We start from the raw sequence: 19311 nt of genomic DNA on the forward strand, positions 1-19311 counted from the left end.
GAAGCAAGTATAAGTGGAAAATGCATGATGCCCAAGGACTAAGCCCTTGTACTCCAACATTTAAATGTCTGGGAGATGAGGAAGAACCCGCAAAGAAGATATAAAAGGGTGGAAGGAAATTATCTCTATGGTATGGCCAAACTACCTCTATGATATTTTGAATATATGCATGTTATTAAGGTTAAATGAATATTCAAAAGACTTAAAATATCTTGAAGAGAGGCACAAAATCCACTCATTTTGGGCTTCAGGGACCAGCACTGTACCAACTACATAAAAAACACCAAATGCATTTGTTGAATGAGTAAGTGAATGGATAAATGAATGTAGAATCTTAAACATTCACTTTGGCTCAACAAATATTTATTGAGCATTTTCTAGTTCCAGAAACTGAGCAAGACATTGAGAAAACAAATATAGATAGAGACCTATCTGATAGGGAAGACAGACAGGTTAACTTGATAGTATATTGGTTTGATTTCTTGCTAAGAGAAACATCAGGCAATTAAATGGAAATATATCAAGTATAGATGAAAAAAGTATGTTATTTAGGTGAATGACAGAACTCCTTTAAAAAAAAATTCTAAAATCTGACTCCCCATCCTCCCTTTTAACAAGAAATATAAGAAATTACAGTGAAAGTCAATGGATAATCATGATTCAAGATAGTTTCCTATGCATACAACTTTTCATTAACACATCTATCACTACACGAAAACAGCAAAGAAGAAAGATGAATGTGATCATAAATTATAATTTTCTTCCAGTTCTATGTTGAAAGTTTTGAGCCTTCCAATAAAAGTTCTGATTAATTTTAGGTTACTGATTTGTAATTAAAAACTTATAAACTTCAAAAGCATTTATGAAAAATCAAATTATTATTTCTCTTTCAAATATTCCTTAAAACAAAAGTAATGTCTTACTTAAAATAACTGGGACAGAATAACTCTGCTCAGTTAGATCTTTGCCCTCAGTACCTCACAGAACTGACACACATCACACAACATGAGTGTACATTAGGTAAAATACACATATCCATCAAGAGTGAATATATGAAATTTCAGCTGATGCATGCTCAATAATTGCTTCTACTTTTTATTTAAAATGTGAAATAATAAGTCAATATTCACCAATTACTAAGTCAATAATTCAACAGATGTTTGTTGAGTGCCTCGTATGTTTTAGTGCTGTTTACATCCTTGCTTTAGTTAGTAAAGGGAAGGAAGGTCTTCTCTCAAAATCTGCTTGTTTGTCAAGTCACATAGTTTCCTGGGGCCTATTGCCATTATCTTTCCTATTTTAGAAGTTTTACTTATTTTATTCACATAGTCAAAATTCAAAAAAAAAAGGGAACGAGTACCTGTTTCCGAGTCTCCTAATGTCTATTAACACAATGTCACTGCATTAACTGTTGTCAATGACACAGCTATCAGCTAGTCAAACCATCATGAGAGATAAAATCTTCTTTTCTCTAATCAGATTATTGTAGTTATTTAGAAATGAAATGTTCTAAACAGACAGAAGACTTCAACAGAACAGGTTCAGATCCCATTAATCATCATACCTGTTACTTTTACCACTTTAATTACTCTCTAAACTTTCCACTTTCATTCATTCCCACTGCACTGCTTAGTTTCAAAAACTAGCATCTCTCACTAGGGTGCCAATATTCTCCAACTTGTAGCTAGAATGATTTCTCTACATGTGTACCCCATCAGGCCAGTTCCCTTAACTCTTATTTTAAAAAATCAGGATCACATTTTAATGCAAGGATAAAACTGGAAGTTTCTTTGAAAATTACTCCCAGCTGATTTCTTCAGTTCTCAGAGCCTTACTGTGTTCTCCTTTCACCCTTAAATGTAATAGCTCATCCATACTAAACTCTACATTTCTACAATTTTCCACACCTCTCTTCTCTGGGCCTTTGCACATGTTGTTCTTGGCATTGCAGGGAGGAGCTAGAATCTGTGACTAAGTACATTCTACTCAGTGTAGAGTCTTCTGTGTCTTCCCATTCCTCAGCTCATTAGGCACCATTTCCTTCTGGGAGCTCACCTTGTCTTAGGGCTCACCATAGTTCATTGTTTCTTGTCTCTACTAGGTTGTAAGCTTCTTGTGGGCAGATTTGTCTTATTCGTGGGTTTAGCTCTAGTATTTAGCATGTTCTCTGTATATAATTAGTACTTAATAAGTATTCATTGAATGAATGTATTATAATAGCAAATCTATTTGCAGGGAATGTCTAAAGTACCAAAGCTGAGGGGGTTGGTGGTTGTGGTTAACTGCAAGCCAATAGCAGAACCTGACAAGTTTGGGCATCTCAAGTAGAAGTGAAAAGTAAGCAGGGATTAAGTGGGAGTTGGGCTTCCTGTCTGCAAAGTCCAGGCTGGGAGATGAAATGGATGAGTGCATGGCAGAAAATATCATCACATACTGAAGAAGCCGACTGCTAAACTTAGCCTAACATGTTTTAAGTGGTAACTTTTCCAGATTCACTTTCATAGCAGAATGTCACTGACAGTCCACAGATACTGTCTCCAAAATGACAACTAATACTGAATACAGCAATTCTAGCCTTTCTCAAGGAGAACCATCTGACCCAGAAGCTGAAAAGAATTTACTTAAGAAGGTGCCAATTTAATAAGCATCCATGATTTTACATTTAATTAACTTTTTGAGAAAATTATGCTTTCAAAATCTAGTTAAACAAACGAGGTAGTAAATCCCTTTAATGCCTCAACATCAAATTCCAATGGAGTATGTTTTTTTTTAAAGTTTCGGGTTGGTTTTTTTTTTCTGAGTAATATCAAACTGTTTATTTTTATCAGTCTTGCCTACTCTACAATATATAAGAAACAGGTCAAGCTTATAATCTTAAATATGCCTTAAAAATGTAAATTTCTAGTCTTGAGTTCTGACCTCCAGCTAATGAATTATTGTGCCTTGCTTGTATTTTCAAATCCAAACCATTTAGTAGTTTAAACTGTATTTTTATAAAATTTGACATTTTATTTATTTATTTAAGACAGAGTCTCTTGCTCTGTCGCCCAGGCTGGAGTGCAGTGGCATGATCTCAGCTTACTGCAGCCTCTGCTTCCCGGGTTCAAGTGACTCTCCTGTCTCAGCCTCCTGAGTAGTTGGGATTACAGGTGTATGCCACCATGCCTGGCTAGTTTTTGTATTTTTAATAGAGATTGGGTTTTGTCGTCTTGGCCAGGCTGGTCTCCAACTCCTGGCATCAAGTGATCTGCCTACCTTGGCCTCCCAAAGTGCTGGGATTACAGGTGTGAACCACTGTGCCCAGACTAAATTTAACATTTTAAATAAAGCACTGTGAGGACTTTTGGTTTCTGGTATGGCATGTAAGGAGCTTAGAAATCCATCACTCTGTAATTAGAATAAGTAAAACACTGAACAAACCGACAAATTAACACTCTTCCTAGATCTTCCATAGAAGCACAGTTATAGTGCAAACTGCTGCCCTTAAAATTAGAGAGTAAGACAGGATAGCATAGTGTCACAATTTATCAGAGCAGAAATCCATGAGCAGAAACCTCCTCAGAACCATCATGAGGTAAGAAAACATACACTTTAACTGATGAATTGCTGAAGGCTCAGTGTGAACAAGCCTGAAAGATATAAATTTTAGGGGGACTCAATCTTAAGAGGATCCCCACACTTTTGTGAATTTTACTTCCAAGAGCTGTATCAGAGCCTCACAGTGAATACCAGAGGAAAAATCTCTTTCTGCTTCTGGCAGAAGGAGGAGGAAAAAAACGACTTTGAAATATGGCAGAGAGTGCTGTTTGTCTTAACAAGGTCTGCCCTCGGAAAAACTAGTTTAGTAGAGCCCAACCTGCTGGGGTTTTATTTGAGTCTAACAAACCTAGGGAAATAGAAATCCCCAACTCTTCTGTACCCTTGAGCACCAATGTAGATCAGTCTAGAGGTACAGGCTTATGAAAATGTGTCCGGAATTGGTGGGTTCTTGGTGTTGCTGACTTCAAGAATGTAGTCACGGACCCTTACGGTGAGTGTTACAGTTCTTAAAGATGGTAGTCTGGAGTGTGTTCCTTCAGATGTTCAGATGTGCCTGCAGTTTCTTCCTTCTGGTGGGTTTGTGGTCTCACTGACAGGAGTGAAGTTGCAGACCTTGGCGGTGAGTGGTATAGCTCTCAAAGGTGGTGCGTCTGGAGTTGTTCGTTCTTCCCAGTGGATTCATGGTCTGGCTGGCTTCAGGAGTGAAGCTGCAGACCTTCATGGTGAGTGTTACAGCTCATAAAGGCGGTGTGGACCCAAAGAGTGAGCAGCAGCAAGATTTATTGTGAAGAGCGAAAGAACAAAGCTTCCACGGTATGAAAACAGACCCAAGCAGGTTGCCACTGCTGGCTCTCCCAGCCTGTTTTTATTGCCTTATTGGACCCCACCCACATCCTGCTGATTGGTCCATTTTACAGAGAGCTGATTGTTCCGTTTTGACAGAGTGCTGATTGGTGCGTTTACAATCCCTGAGCTAGACACAGAGTGCTCATTGATGCATTTACAATCCTCTAGCTAGACATAAAAGTTCTCCAAGTTCCCCACTAGGTTAGCTAGATACAGAGTACTAATTGGTGTATTTACAAACCCTGAACTAGACACAGAGTGCTCATTGGTGCGTTTATGATCCCTTAGCTAGACATAAAGGTTCTCCAAGTCTCCATTAGAACAGGAGCCCTGCTGGTTTCACCTAGTGGGTCCCGCACCTGGGCGCAGGCAGAGCTGCCTGCCATTCCTCAGCTCTTGGGCGGTTGATGGGACCCAGTGCAGCAGAGCAGGGAGCAGCGCTGGGCTCCTCAGGAAGGCTCCGCCCGCGAAAGCCCACCGTGGCCGGGGTGGGGGTTGGGACATGGCGGGCTGCAGGTCCCGAGCCCTGCCCCGTGGGGAGGCAGCTGAGGCTCCGCGAGAACCGCCGGCGGGCCGGCACTGCTGGGGGACCCGGCACACCTACCGCAGCTGCTGGCCCGGGTGGTAAGCCCCTTACTGCCCTGGGCCAGGGGTACCAGCCAGCCGCTCAGGAGTGCGGGGCCTGCCGAGCCGGCGCCCGCGGGAAGTGGAGCTGGACTGTGGGCGCCACGCGCAGCCCCGGTTCCCGCCCGCGCCTCTCCCTCCACACCTCCCGGCAAGCAGAGGGAACAGGCTCCGGCTTTGGCCAGCTCAGAGAGGGGCTCCCCGGTGAAGTGGCGGGCTGAAGGGCTCCTCAAGCGCCACCAGAGTGGATGCCAAGGCCAAGGAGGTGCTGAGAGTGAGGGCTGCTAGTACGTGGTCAGCTCTCAAAAAGACTGAGATCTTAATATAGGACTATGGAATGCTTCCTCTTTCCCCATAACTTACTGCTATATTATAGAAGGCTTATTTACCAGAGTTGTGCTTTTTTTTTATTCCTAACCTAGTGTATTAGTCCATTCTTGCATTGCCATAAAGAAAAATCTGAGACTGGGTAATTTATACAAGGCTTAATTGGCTCTTCTTCAGGCTGCATAGGAAGTATGGCAGCATTTGCTTCTGGGGAGACCTCAGGGAGCTTTTACTCATGGCAGAAAGCAAAGCAGAAACAGGCACTTCACATGGTGAAAGCAGGAGCAAGAGAGAGGAGGAGGAAGGCCACATACATTTAAGTGACCAGACCTCATGAGAACTCACTCCCTATCATGAGGACAGTACCAAGAGGATGGTGCTAAACCATTCATGAGAAATCCAATCCCATGATCTAATCACCTCCCACCAGGCCCCACCTCCAACACTGGGAATTACTATTCAACATGAGATCTGCTGGGGACACAGATCCAAACCATATCACCTAGTATATCATGCCCACCTTTCAATAAATTACAAGGCATACTAAAGGGCAAAAACACAGTTTGAAGAGACTAAAAAAGTATCAGAACCAGAGTCAGGTATGACAAATATGTGGGAATGATCAGACCAGATATTTTTTAAAACTGTGAATCATATATTAAGGGCTTTAATGGAAAAAGTAGACACCATGCAAGAACAGGTGGATGATGTAAACAGAGAGATGAATATTCTAAGAAAGAATCCAACAGAAATGCTAGCTTGACCGTCAAAAACACTATAACAGAAAAATGGAGAATGTCTTTGATAGGCTCATTAGTAGACCAGACAGGGCTGAGGAAAGAATCTGCAAGCCTGAGGATATGACAATAGAAACAACTTCTAATACTGAAGAGCAAAGAAAAAGACCGATAGAAAGCAAGGAATATTGAAGACAACTTAAATTGTGGGACAATGACAAAAGGTGTAAATATGTGTAATTTGTGTAATGGGAATAGTGGAAGGAGAAGAAAGAAATAGTAACAACATTTAAAGCAATAATGACTGGTAACTTCCTGAATAATCATTATGAGACAGCAGTAACAGTTTGACAGTTTCCTCAGATCCAGGAAATTCAGAGAACACAAAGTATGATAAATACTAAAAAACAATCCCTAGGCATACCACATTCAAACACCAAAAAAACAAAGAAAAAGTAATTCTTATCTTTGTAAAGATAAGAATATACATCTGAATTCCCAGGAACTAGGCAAGGAAGAAGCGTGTGGAATGAAACAGTGTTAAGAAGAAAACAAAACCAAAAAACCCTAGAATTCTATATTCTGTGAGATTATCCTTCAAATGTGAGAAAATTAATACTTTCTCAGACAAACAAAAAGAATTTGTAGACGTGGCTTGCAAGAAATGTTAAAAGTTCTTCAGGAAAAGGAAAATTACAAAGATCGGAAACTCAGATCTACAGACAGAAAGAGCATCAAAGAAGGGATAAGTGAAGATATTAAAACCTGTTTTTGTTATTCTAAATTGATCTAATAGGTAACAGTTTGTCCAAAGTAATAATAACTATTCAATTTTGTATGCTCGTGTGTGTGTGTGTGTGTGTGTGTGTTTATGTATAAGTGAAATAAACAATAGCAGTGATACAAGGGACAGGAGCAAAGAGTAATTTTGTTATTATAGGATATTGATACTACCCATGAAGTAGTATCGAGATATTGTGGGTTCGGTTCCACACCACCACAATAAAGCAAATATTACAATAAAATGAGTCACAGTTTTATTTTACAGTGCATATAAAGTTATGTTTGCACTATACCATGGTCTATTAAATGTGCAATAGCATCATCTCTAAAAACAATGTGACATACCATAATTTAAAAATACTTTACTGCTAAATACACTAATGATCATCCAAGACTTTAGTGAGTTGTAACATTTTTGCTGGTGGAGGTTCTTGCCTCAATGTTGATGGTGCTGACTGATGGGGGTGGTGGCTGCTGAAGGCTAGCGTGTCGGTTGTAGGTTCTTAAAATATGGCAACAATTAAGTTTGCTGCATACTGATTGACTTTTTTTCAGGAAGTTTCTCTGTAGCATGTGATGCTGTTTGATAGCATTTTTCCCATAGTAGAACTTCTTTCAAAACTGGAGTCAGTCCTCTCAAACCCTGCTGCTGTGTTATCAGTTAACTTTATGTAATATTCTAAGTCCTTTGTTGTCATTCAACAACGTTCAGAATATTTTCACTAGGAGTAGATTCCATCTCAAGATATCACTTTATTTGCTTATTCATAAGAAGCAACTCCTCATCCATGGAAGTTTTATGCTGAGATTACATCAATGCAGTCACATCTGCAGGTTCTGCTTCCAGTGCTAGTCTTCATGCTATTTTCACATCTGCAGTTATATCCTCCACTGGAAGTCTCAAATATCTCAAAATCATCCATGAGAGATGGAATCAATTTCTTCCAAACTCCTGCTAATGTTGTTATTTTTTTACCTCCTCCCATGAATAAGTAATGTTCTTAAATGGCTTCTAGAATGGTAAATCCTTTCCAGAAGGTTGTCAATTTACTTTGCTCAGATCAATCAGAGGAATGACTATCTAAGGCAGCTATCGCCTTACAAAATGTATTAATTAAATAATAATACTTGAAAGACAATATGACTCATTGACCCAGAGGCTGCAGAATGGATGTTGTGTTAGTAGGCATGAAAACAACAATTATATCTTTATACATCTCTGTCAGAGCTCTTGAGCAACTAGGTCAATTGTCGATGTGCAGTAATATTGGAAAGAAATCATTTTTCTCCCCCGCAGGCAGTAGATCTCAATGCTAGGCTTAAAATATTCAGTAAACCATGATGTAAACAGATGTGCTGTCATCTAGACTTTGTTGTTACATTTATTGAGTACAGGCAGAGTAGATTTAGCATCTACTTTAAGGGTCCTAGAATTTTTGGAAGGTAAATGAGCATTCACGTCTTCTTAAAGTCATCATATGCATTAATCCCTCATGAGAAAGTTAACCTGTTCTTTAAAGCTGTCCTTTAAAACTTCTGGTCTCAAGCTATGAAAGTTCTAGATGGCATCTTCTTCTAATAGAAGACTGTTTCATCTACATTGAAAATCTGTTGTTTAGTGCACAAACCTTCATCACTTATCTTAGCTAGATCTTCTGGATAAGTTACTGCGGCTTCACCATCAGCACTTGCTGCTTCACATTGTACTTTTTTGTTATGGAGACAGCTTCTTTCCTTAAACCTCATGTAACAACCTCTGCTAGCTTTCTTCTATTCTTCTGCAGCTTCCTCACCTCTCTCAGCCTTCGAAGAATTGAAGAAAGCTAGGGCCTTGTTCTGGATTAGGCTTTGGCTTAAGGAAATGTTATAACTGGTTTGATCATCTATCTGGACCAATAAAGCTTTCTCCATATTAGCAATAAGGCTGTTTTTCTGTCTTATCATTTGTTTGCTAAATGGAACAGCATTCGTAATTTCCTTCAAGAACTTTCCTTTGCATTCACAACTCAGCTAACTGGTACATAGGTCTAGCTTTCAGCATATTTCTGCTGTTGATATCCGTTCCTCACAAACCTTAATTTTTTCTAGGTTTTGATTTAAAATGAGAGATGTGTGACCCTTCCTTTCACTTGAGCACTTAGAGGCCAGTGTAAAGTTATTTATTGGTTTAATTTCAATATCTTTGTGTCTCAGGGAATAGGAAGACCTGAGGAAGGGGAAAGAATGGGGGAATGGCCAGTCAGTGGGGGCAGTCAGAACACACACAACTGATCTACAGATTCAATGAAATCCCAATCAAAATCTCAGCAAGTTATTTTTCGATAAATACTAACCAATTTTAAAGTTCATATGAAAAGAAAAAAGACCCAGAATGGCCAAGAGAAGGAAAAGAACAAAGATAGAAGACTGACACTACTCAACATCGAGACTTACTATAAAGCTACAGCAATCAAGAAACTGCGCTATTGGCAAAAGAACAGACAAAGAGATCAATGGTACAGAACAGATCTTTGAGTATAGAAATACACTCACACAAGTATAATCAACTGATCTTTGATAAAAGAGCAAAGGCAATACACTGGAAAAAAAAATATCATTCTTTAAAAAATGGTGCTGAAACAACTGAATACTCACATTAAAAAAAATGAATCCAGACACACACCTTACACTCTTCCCCAAAACTAACTCAAAATAAATCACAGACCTATGTTTTATGTAAAACACAAAACTCTAAAACTTCCCAGAAAACACAGGAGAATATTTAGATGATCTTGGGTATGCTGATGACTTTTTAGATATAAGACCAAACACATAATCCATGAAAGAAACAAATTGATAAGCTAAACTTCATTAAACTTAAAAATTTCCACTCTGCAAATGACACTGCTGAGAGAATAAGCCACAGTCTTAAAGAAAATATTTCCAAAACACATGTCTGATAAAGCTTTTGTTAACCAAAATATACAAATAACTCTTGTTTGTTTGTTTGTTTTGAGATGGAGTGCCACTCTGTCACCCAGGCTGGAGTATAGTGGTGTGATCTTGGCTCACTGCAACCTCTGCCTCCTAGGTTCAAGCCTCTCGAGTAGGTGGGATTACAAGCATGCACCACCATGACTGGGTAATTTTTATATTTTTAGTAGAGGTGGGGTTTCACCATGTTGGCCAGGCTGGTCTCAAAACTCTTGACTCAAGTGATCTGCCCGCTTCAGCCTCTTGAAGTGCTGGGAATATACAAATAATTCTCAAAGCTTAACACGAAAATGAACTATCAAATAAAAAATGGATAAAAACCTGAAGAGATACCTCACCATAGAAGATACGCAGATGGTAAGTGAGCGTATGAGAAGACGTTAATCATTGTATGTCATTAGGAAATTTCAAATTATAACAATGGAATATCACTACACACCTATTAAAATGGCCAATATCAAGAGCACTGATAACAGCAAATGCTGGTGAGAATTCTTACAAAGGTAAAGCTATGGAGACAGTATAGAGCTACAGGAACTCTCATTCATTGATAGTGTGAATGCAAAATGGTATAGCCACTTAAGAATACTGGCAGTGTTTTAGAAAACTAAATATACACTTACAACATGATTCATCAGCAGCACATTTAGGTATTTACCCAAAGGATTTGAAAACTTATGTCCATGCAAAAACCCACACATGGATGTTTATAGCAGCTTTATTCATAATTGCCAAAATTTGAAAGCAGCCAAGATGTTCTTCACTGGGTGAGTCAATAAACTCTGGTATGTCCAGACAATGAAATATGATTCCACGATAAAAGGAAATAAGCTATAAGGACATAAAAATAAATAGAAGAAACATAAATGTGTACAGTTGATTCTTGAACAACATGAGGGTTGGAGTACCAACTACCCAACAGTTGAAAACCCTTGCATAACTTTTGATTCCCCACAAATTTAACTACTAATAGCCTACTGTTGACTGGAAGCCTGAAGGATAACAGAGTTGATAAACACATATTTTGTATGTTACACATATTATATACTGTATTCTTAAAATAAAGTAAGTTGAAGAAAAGAAAATGTTACTAAGAAAATCATAAGGAAGAGATAATAAATTGACACTCATTAAGTGAAAGTGGATCATCATAAAGGTCTTCATCTTCATCATCTTCACATTGAGAAAACTGAAGAGGAGGAGGAGGAAGACGAGAAGTTGGTCTTGCTGTCTCAGGAGTGGCAAAGATGGAAGAAAATCTATGTATAAGTGGACCTGTGCAGTTCAAACCCATGTTGTTCCAGGGCTGACTTTATTGCTAAGTGAAAGAAATCAATCTAAAAGGTTATATACTGTGTGATTCTAACTATATGACATTCTGGAAAAGATAAAGCTATGGAGACTGTAAAAGTTTAGTGGTTGCCAGAAGTCAGGAGGTAAGGAGGACAGAACAGGCAGAGGACAGAAGATTTTTAGGGTAATGCAACTATTCTGCATGATCCTACAATTGTGGTTACAGAACACTATACATTTTAAAAAACCCATACGATGTAAAACACCAAGAGTGAACCCTAGCTTAAATTATGGACTCTAGGTGATAATCATGTACCAAAGTAGGTTTATACAGTAGTACAATGTACTACTATAATTAATGTACTACTGTTGTGCGGGGATTTTGATAGTAAAGGAGGTTGTGTACTTGTAGAGATAAGGGTATATGGGAACTTTCTGTATTTCCACTCATTTTTGCTGTAAACTTAAAATTGGTCTAAAATATAAAGCTTATTAAAAGTTTAAAAAGAATTGTCAAGGTCAAAAAGTCCTGTATTCCACAATATTTTCTCTAACTTCATGAAGATGAATTATAATAAATGTGGGAGGTGATATAACACCAAAAAAATCCAGATTTATATTAAAAAGGGCAATAATAATAATAATTACCATTATTATTTTAAATGGAGACAGGGTCTTGCTCTGTCAACTAGGATGCAGTGGCATAATCTTGTCTCACTGCAGCCTTGATGAACCGGGCTCAAGTGATTCTCTTACCTCAACCTCTCAAGTAGCTGGGACTACAGGTGCATGCCACCACACCGGCTACTTTGTAAAAATGTTTCTGTAGAGATGAGAACTCACTATGTTACCCAGGCTGATTTTTTAGTCCTAGGCTTAAGCAGTCCTCCTGCCCTGGCCTCCTGAAGTGTTGGGGTTACAAGCATAAGCCACAGAATTAAAGTGATGGTACAGACTTATTAAGAAGAAATCCTTATTCTCATCAAAGAATAAAAATTACTAGGCCGGGCGCGGTGGCTCAAGCCTGTAATCCCAGCACTTTGGGAGGCCGAGACGGGTGGATCACGAGGTCAGGAAATCGAGATCATCCTGGCGAACACGGTGAAACCCCGTCTCTACTAAAAAATACAAAAAACTAGCCGGGTGAGGTGGTGGGCGCCTGTAGTCCCAGCCACTCGGGAGGCTGAGGCAGGAGAATGGCGTGAACCTGGGAGGCGGAGCTTGCAGTGAGCTGAGATCCGGCCACTGCACTCCAGCCTGGGTGACAGAGCGAGACTCCGTCTCAAAAAAAAAAAAAAAAAAAAGAATAAAAATTACTAAGGTGAACAAATAAAATAGAAATAGGCCCTCTTGAATTTATGACAATTATCCCTGACAAAAATTCTGATACCAAGTAGTATTTATCACAAAGAACCTACCTCCTTCTGTAGGTTGTAACTAAACAGTCTTCAGCAGACAAGGTTATATCTTATCCCACAAAAACTGAAAGTTTTCACCAACATAAAGGAAACATGATGCGTGAGTAGAAGGATTTAGTTTGCCACTGTGGAGCACCATAGTAGAGAGAAGTTAATCGTGTATTTTGCCTTCCACTCAGAATAGAATCAAAAGTATATGACAAAGCATCCCTTTCTATTAAAAGGACAGAATGTCATAAGCATTTAAAGTGTTCTTCCTTAAAAAATATAATAAAATCATTAATTGTTTTATTAATTTTTCAATAAAAGAAACACTATTTGGATGTATCTTTTCATGAGAAAAAAAAACAAACACTAAAATTGTTTAGTATAACTACTGGGAAATCAGTATTTTTACCACATGAGAAATACTAAAATTCTAGATTCATTGGTTTTCACTGTAATGAACATTAAATTTCATTTTAAAATAGCCCGGATGTTTTGATTCAAACAAAATTCCATTTTCCAAAAACAAACAAGAAATAAGTATATTTATAGCATCAGGGTGTGCTATTTAAAATATCATGTATTTTATGTAGATTAACTGTTTCTTCTTCTTCTTTTTTTTTCATTTTTAAAGTCAGGTTCTTGCTCTGTCACCTAGAGTGCAGTGGCATGATCACAGCTCACTACAGCCTCAAACTTCTGGGCTGAAGTGATTTTCCGCCTCAGCCACCCTAGTAGCTAGGACTTCATGCATCTGCTCTCACCACAGACTGATTTTTAAAATTTTTTTGTAGACCAAGAGTCTTGCTATGTTGCCCAGGCTGGTCTTAAACTCCTGAGCTCAAGCGATCTCCTGCCTCAGCCTCCCAAAGCACTTGTGATTAGAGGTGTGGGCCACTGTGCCTAGCCTGCTTCCTAAATACAAATTATGATCTTGAAACAAAATTCGTAGACTCAGCTATGTTCTATAAAGTATTTTCAAAGGGATTACACTATTTTAGTTCTTTTTTTATTCCTCCCAACACCTTACTTCAGTGACTTCTAACTGGGTTAAGCTATCTCTTTTTTTTTGTTGTTGAGACAGAGTCTCGCTCTGTTGCCCAGGCTGGAGTGCAGTGGCCTGATCTCAGCTCACTGCAACCTCTGCCTCCCTGGCTCAAGCAATTCTCCTGCCTCAGCCTTCCAAGTAGCTGGGACTACAGGCGCCCGCCACCTTGCCCGGCTGGTTTTTTGTATTTTTTTAGTCGAGACGGGGTTTCACTGTGTTAGCCAGCATGGTCTCGATCTCCTGACCTCGTGATCCACCCGTCTCGGCCTCCCAAAGTGCTGGGATTACAGGCTTGAGCCACCGCGCCCGGCCTGGGTTAAGCTATCTCTAAACTAAGTCCATCTTTGCTTGAAGCTGTCTACACAGAACAATATCATGGCAAATGTTGTACTATACTGTAATTATTGATTTTGTTTTTTTTGGTCTCTTGAATAAGTATTCACTCAACAAACACATAATACTGACTTTCTCTGACATACAGTTCCTGAAATATATGTCATTAATGAAGGGTAACAAAATATGTCACTCCAAAGTATGCCACTTGTAAAAATTATTTTTTTATGAAGTCAATTGCGAAGAAGCAGATACAGATAAAGCTCTTTGCTTTCCCTCTATTTACCTAAAAGCAGGACATACATTTATAGAGTTTTCTTTTCTGCCCTGTCTCCAGGGAGGGTAGAAGCTAGTGACAACCTAGAGCCTGAGCCTGGAGACTGCACCAGAGGAATCCGCATAAGAAACTTTACTACAACTAGCCATTATCTGTCATTAATGATCCTCATCTATTTACCTTCACACAATTTGCTGTTCTTATAGACTCAAAGTCCTTTTCCTTTGTTTTGTCTCTTATCTAAGAATTTATGGTTCCTTTGAGATGATATATAAGCCGAAGTTCTAACCACCCCTTTGAGTTACTCATCTCTGAGTGCTTCCATGTGAACATATAATACACAGGTTAATAAACTTCTGGGTTTTTCTTTTTCTTAATTTGTCTCCTGTCAGTCTAATTTGGGGGTCCCAGCAAATGAACCTAGAACGGGTAGAGAGAAAACAATTTTTCAATGCCAATACATATGCTCAAGTGACTGCTCATGTTAAAGCCTTATTTACCATCAGCCCTAGAAATGAACTTGATCTGTGATCTGCCTTATCTGCTTAAGGCCCGAAGGCCGAAGTCTCTGCCTGAAGGCCTCTCCCTCGGGGACTACAATCTAGCTCCATTTCTCTTATCTTTCTCATCTTATCTTAGATAAATTCACATCTCTATGAATTTAGCCCTCCTTGTTCTCCAGAGCTGCTGAGGTGTGCCTAGAAACCATGCTACGCACAAATTCTGGAAAGGATTATTTGAAAAAAATCAAGGCAGTTCATTATTTGCTATGAAGATGACTTTGCTTTCATAAAAGCCTTTCCTGAACTCATTCCTGAGTCTATCTGCAAAAGAGACTACTAATGCCTTATAGTTAAAAATGGCTAGATATCTAAATAAAAATATATAAATTGAAAATAGCAAGAAGAGGCTGGGCATGGTAGCTCAAACTTGTGTCTGAGCACTTGGGGAGGCTGAGGAGGGAGGATAGCTTGAGACCAGAAGTTTGAGACCAGCCTGGGCAGCATAGCAAGACCCCATCACTATAATAAAATAAAATTTAAAAAGAAAAAAAAAAAGAAGAAAATTTTTCCATAGAACTCATGTCCTCCTTTGTTTTGATTTTTAGAAAGCAAAAATCATTTCATTAGAAGAAGACTCAATGCACCTATAAAAATAGAACTTCCATTAGATTCTGAATAGCTAACATTCCACAGATAATACGTACAAGTACCACACTGCCAAAACTACCATCAAAAGGAGGAACACAAGGAATATTCCTTCTTTGGGAATTCAAGTAGTTATTTTATCTCAGAACTCATTGAGTAAGTGGCTGTAATTTTCCTGAAGAGTATTTCATTGATATCTTTAAGATACCAATGTATATTTCTGAACTATATTTAAAATGTGCATTTTTCTAAAGCTGCTTACTTTTCCTTTTCATAGATTATTGCTGCAATGATCATATAATTTTGAGAAATTAGATACTTATACCTGTTATGCTTTCTTTTCAGTCATTGAAAATGTATAGTTTTAACCATTGTTTTTCAATTTTTCTAATGCTGGATGCTTCACTGGATTGTGTTTAACTAGTTTATTAATCTCATTTACTGGTGGATCATTTTCAGGATAACTGCTGATAATGCTCCTCTTAAATTTTAAATACTAAAGAACAATTGCAAGAATTTGAGCCCTTCATTCTAGAAGCAGAAGTTCAGTTGCCTGTTGCAGCATATTTCAAGTTCCTATGGTTTGTATGTAAACTTTCACCTTCTTCACTTTGGTTTCAGAGACATTAGTAACCCAAACAAATATCATTGCTAAAAGACATAATCCACTTTAGTTAAAAATCTTACTGTGTTTTCATGTGAACTGCTTTCATTATGTTCTTCACCAATTATTGTGCCGAATTTCTAAAAAATGATACAAGAAAAAATAAACTATGTGATTCTCATCATGCCCTTAATTTAATAAGGAATACAGAAGCTATAAATTTTAAAATGTAGATATAAATAACTTGATGACTGTGGAAAACTGGCATAGAAGGTTTTGACCTAACACTGAAGTGCTTCTTGCAGCAGAAGGAGATCAAAATATATCACCCCCAAATATGCCACTTTGGCATAAGGATTATTTTGAGCTAAAGCTAAGTGAGAATCAACAAATATAGAGAGAATTATTTGCCCTTCCGCCTAAAAGCAGGGTATAAATTTCCCTTTAAGGAAGATGCTGTCTTTCCCCAACACCAGTAAGAAAGATTGACTCACCATATAAGACAGGGAGTCGACAGCAGATGAGTTTGCTGAAACAGATCTTACTCAAATAGCCCTTATCTTCCATTAGTTCCTTCATATATTTACTAGTCACTTTTCCATAAGTCAATTCTCCATTATCCCTTGAAGCCCAAATTCTCTTTCCTTTTTTAAAGGGGTATAAAGCCTGAGCCTAACTGCTTCTTTGAGTTTCACTTCTTTTCTGTGAACTCCCATGCAGATAAATATTAATAAAAATTATATGCCTTGTCTCTTGTTAATCTCTCTCTTGTTAGTTTAATTCTCATGCCCCAGGCACTGAACCTAAAAGGATAGAAAAAAGTGTTTCCTCCCTGACCGAGTTGTGATCAAACTCACTTCAGAATATTATTACTTAAGTAATGCGAACTAACAAGTGTTTTTTATTCCAACATCCATCATGAAGGACATATCTCAGTTTACAATACCATACCTTGATCTACAAAGCAAAGGAGATCTGACAAATTAAATCTATTGAGAAATAACAACAGGTCTGATGCTTTAAAAAATATATGGTAGGTGTATTTCTCCCACTAAATATAGAAAAAAAAATTCCTGTGTTCCAATAACTTCACCCAGCAGTAAGGAAACACCACCCAGGCATGTCAGTGGAGGCTGTGGGGGGAACCTGGACTACAGCCCCCACCAGTCAGTAATAAGACGGCACCTGCTTATTCTGGTGAGAGAAGACCTGCTGAAGAGAATAGTTAATGAAATCCAAAGTCTTATAAAATAATACCCCAAATGTTCAGGACATAATCCAAAAATCACTCATCGTATCAAGAACCAGTAAAATCTCGATTTGAATGAGAAGATAATCAACAGGCAGCAACACCAAGATAACAATGCTGTCAGAATTATCTGATATGGATTTTTAATCAGCCATAATAAAAAAAAATGCTTCAGAGAGCACTTATGAACACATTTGAAACAAACAAACAAAAGTGAATCTTGGCAAAGAAATAGAGACTATAAAGAAGAAAACTGCAGAAATGAAAAATATAACTGACATAAAAAACTCAATGGATGGTGCGGGCACAGTGGCTCATGCCTGTAATCCCGGCACTTTGGGAGGCAGCACTTTGGGAGCCAGCCTGACCAACATGGTGAAACCCCGTCTCTACTAAAAATACAAAAAAATTATACCCAAAGGATTATAAATTATTCTACTACAAAGACACATGCACACATATGTTTATTGCAGCACTATTCACAATAGCAAAGACTTGGAATCAACCCAAATGTCCATCTGTGACAGACTGGATTAAGAAAATGTGGCACATATACACCATGGAATACTATGCAGCCATAAAAAAGGATGAGTTTGCGTCCTTTGTAGGGACATGGATGCAGCTGGAAACCATCATTCTTAGCAAACTATCACAAGAAGAGAAAACCAAACACCGCATGTTCTCACTCATAGGTGGGAACTGAACAATGAGATCACTTGGACTCGGGAAGGGGAACATCACACACTGGGCTTATCATGGGGAGGGGGGAGGGGGGAGGGATTGCATTGGGGAGTTATACCTGATATAAATGATGAATTGATGAGTGCTGACGAGTTGATGGGTGCAGCACACCAACATTGCACAAGTATACATATGTAACAAACCTGCACGTTATGCACATGTACCCTAGAACTTAAAGTATAATAAAAAAAAATAAAAAAAAAAAAAAAAAAAAAAAATTAGCCGGGCGTGGTGGCGGGCGCCTGTAACCCCAGCTACTCAGAAGGCTGAGGCAGGAGAATCGCTTGAACCTGGGAGGTGGAGCTTGCAGTGTGCGGAGGCGAGCCACTGCACTCCAGCCTGGATCGTGTCACTGCACTCCGGCCTGGGCGACACAGTGAGACTCTGTCTCAGAAAAGAAACAACAACAACAACAACAAAAACCAGAGGAAAAAATTATACAATCAGACTTGAAGACAGAACAATAATAAATTATCCAAACTAAACAACAGAAAGACAAGAGACTAGGGGAAAACTACAACAAAAAGCCTCAGGGACCTCTTAGACACTAACAAAAGATCCAACATTCAGTCATCAGAGTTCCAAAAGGAAGGGAGAAAGAAGGTGGGGCTAAAAAGGTATTCAAAGAAACAATGTCCAAAAGTTTCCTAAATTTGCCAAACAAAAACGTAAACATTTTGGAGGCTAAGTGAACCCCAAATAAGTAAACTCTAAGAAACCCAAGCCAAGCAAGATACATCATAGACAAACCTAAAAATCAAAGACAACAACAAAAAAGAAACAAAAATCAAAAAACTTTAAAGCAGTCAGAGAGAAATAATACCTTATCTTTAGGGGAAAAACAATTAGAATGACAAAGATGTCTCATCAAAAACCAAGGAATCAAGAACGAAGTGGCACAACATTGAAAGAACTCTCCACCTGGAATTTTATATCTGGCAAAAATATCATTCAGGAATAAAGGGGAAATCAAGACAAGCACGAAAAAGGAATACTAACAATTTGTTGCTAGCATACCTATCCTAAAAGAATGGCTAAAGAAAGCTCAAGAAAAGAAGGGGCTCAAACATTGGAAAGGAAGAAAAAACAATGGAAAAAGTAAAAACAAGAGCTGAGAAAGGACTAAAGAGGAAGGACTACTAGAACAACATAGAGCCAGATGAAACTACGGCCACATGAGCAAGCCATGGATGAACTGGGACTGTGGAGAGGAGCCTGTGCACTAGGAATTGTGCAAAAGTAGAGCTTTAGTATCTATTCTAAATATGGCAGATATGCTTGGCTGCCTACCTGTCAGGACTCTGAGCCCAAGCCTGCAGCTATGCATCAAGATGGCCTGGAGCAACTGAGGAACTGCAGGAGAGGTAAAAATAGCCAGGTCCTTC

General features: G+C 38.6%; 1 protein-coding gene and 1 long non-coding RNA gene across 6 annotated transcripts in view; both read right to left on the reverse strand.

The window, feature by feature from the left end:
- CAMK2D (calcium/calmodulin-dependent protein kinase II delta) overlaps window positions 1–19311 on the reverse strand; it is a 319303-nt gene that overhangs the window by 138552 nt on the left and 161440 nt on the right. The gene's annotated exons all lie outside the window — the stretch shown is intronic.
- On the reverse strand, window positions 13531–14420 carry LOC105516258. Its single transcript, XR_001002461.1, has 2 exons — window positions 13886–14420; window positions 13531–13571 (listed from the first exon to the last, which is right to left on the reverse strand). It is a non-coding gene; the product is annotated as an uncharacterized LOC105516258 (long non-coding RNA).

The sequence above is a fragment of the Colobus angolensis genome, unplaced genomic scaffold (genome assembly GCF_000951035.1).
Source record: "Colobus angolensis palliatus isolate OR3802 unplaced genomic scaffold, Cang.pa_1.0 Scaffold279, whole genome shotgun sequence".
Taxonomy (NCBI): domain Eukaryota; kingdom Metazoa; phylum Chordata; class Mammalia; order Primates; family Cercopithecidae; genus Colobus; species Colobus angolensis.